The sequence below is a fragment of the Charadrius vociferus genome, unplaced genomic scaffold, assembly GCF_000708025.1.
Source record: "Charadrius vociferus isolate BGI_N301 unplaced genomic scaffold, ASM70802v2 scaffold56, whole genome shotgun sequence".
Lineage (NCBI taxonomy): Eukaryota > Metazoa > Chordata > Aves > Charadriiformes > Charadriidae > Charadrius > Charadrius vociferus.
The window spans coordinates 1,287,868-1,289,052 of NW_009649057.1; positions in this window are offsets into that span (position 1 = coordinate 1,287,868).

A 1,185-nucleotide genomic window follows, 5' to 3' on the forward strand; every position below is an offset into this window, starting at 1 on the left:
CAATGGGGACGGGGGCTGCCCCCACAGCGCCCCGACAGCCCACATTGCCCCCAGCCAGCCCCCCGGTAGGGTGACCATGGCCCAGGCTGGTAACTGCCCCATGGCCCTGGTTGCCCACTCTGGGGCCCTGGTTGCCCACTCTGGGGCCATGGGGCAGATGGAGGCCCCCCCCCAGCACTGCTGCCTGCCTTGCCTGTATCCTTGGACTGCCTGGACATCCCTGCCTGGGCAGAGGGGTTTGGGGTTGGGAGGTCCCCCAGGACAGGGCTGCCTGGGTGAGGGGGGTCACAGCGAAGCACCGCTGAGGTGGGAGCCACAGGGATGGCGGGGGACACTCAGGGACCCACTTCTGCACCCCTGCCTCATTCCTCCTACACGTGCCAGCCACTGCTGCCCGAGGTGAGAGCCCTCACACAGGTAACGGTGGGGCTGGGAGCCAGGACCCCCATGCTGGGGGTGGGCGCAGGACCACGGGCGTGCTCTCCATTCTGAGCCATGGCCGTGGGCAAGGGGACAGTATAAGGACCTGCCAAGGAAGCCAGCGAGGCCTGTCCCAAGCAGCCAGGATGTCCCCGGAGATGTCCGTGACCCTGGGGTGAGCAGCAGACATCTCCCATGACAGAGCACTGCCATCTCCTGGGGACCGCGGGGACGGGTTCTCACCCGGGGATGAGGACAGGAACGGGGACCAGGACCGGGCACAGCCACCCCTGCGCTCCCGCACCCCTCTCCCCGCAGTGACACCACAGGGCGATGAGCAAGAGGCCCTCGGGATGGCGGTGGCTGCAGGGTGACAGAGGGGAGGGTGGCTCTCACCGCGGGGTGGCCGCATGTGTAGCCCTGTGTGCCCCATTCAGCCCCAGCACAGCATCCTACCCCCGCAGCAGCTTACGGGATGGCTTTGGACTTTCCAGCCAGAGCAAAAGCATCCACAACCCCATCACCAAGCACCCAGGGGTCGTGCTGGGGGGGAGGGCAGAGTGCCGGGGCCTGCTGGGCACCGTGGGGTCCCCCCTCCCAGCCCCACCGCCCTGCACACCACCTGGGGAAACTGAGGCACCCTCACAGCACACCCAAAGAGGGATGGAAGCACATGAGAAACAGGTCACCCCGCTCGCTGCTGCATGGATTTTGGCTGTAGCATCCCAAAATGCTTGTCCCTTGTGTCCCCTTGTCCCCAGCAGC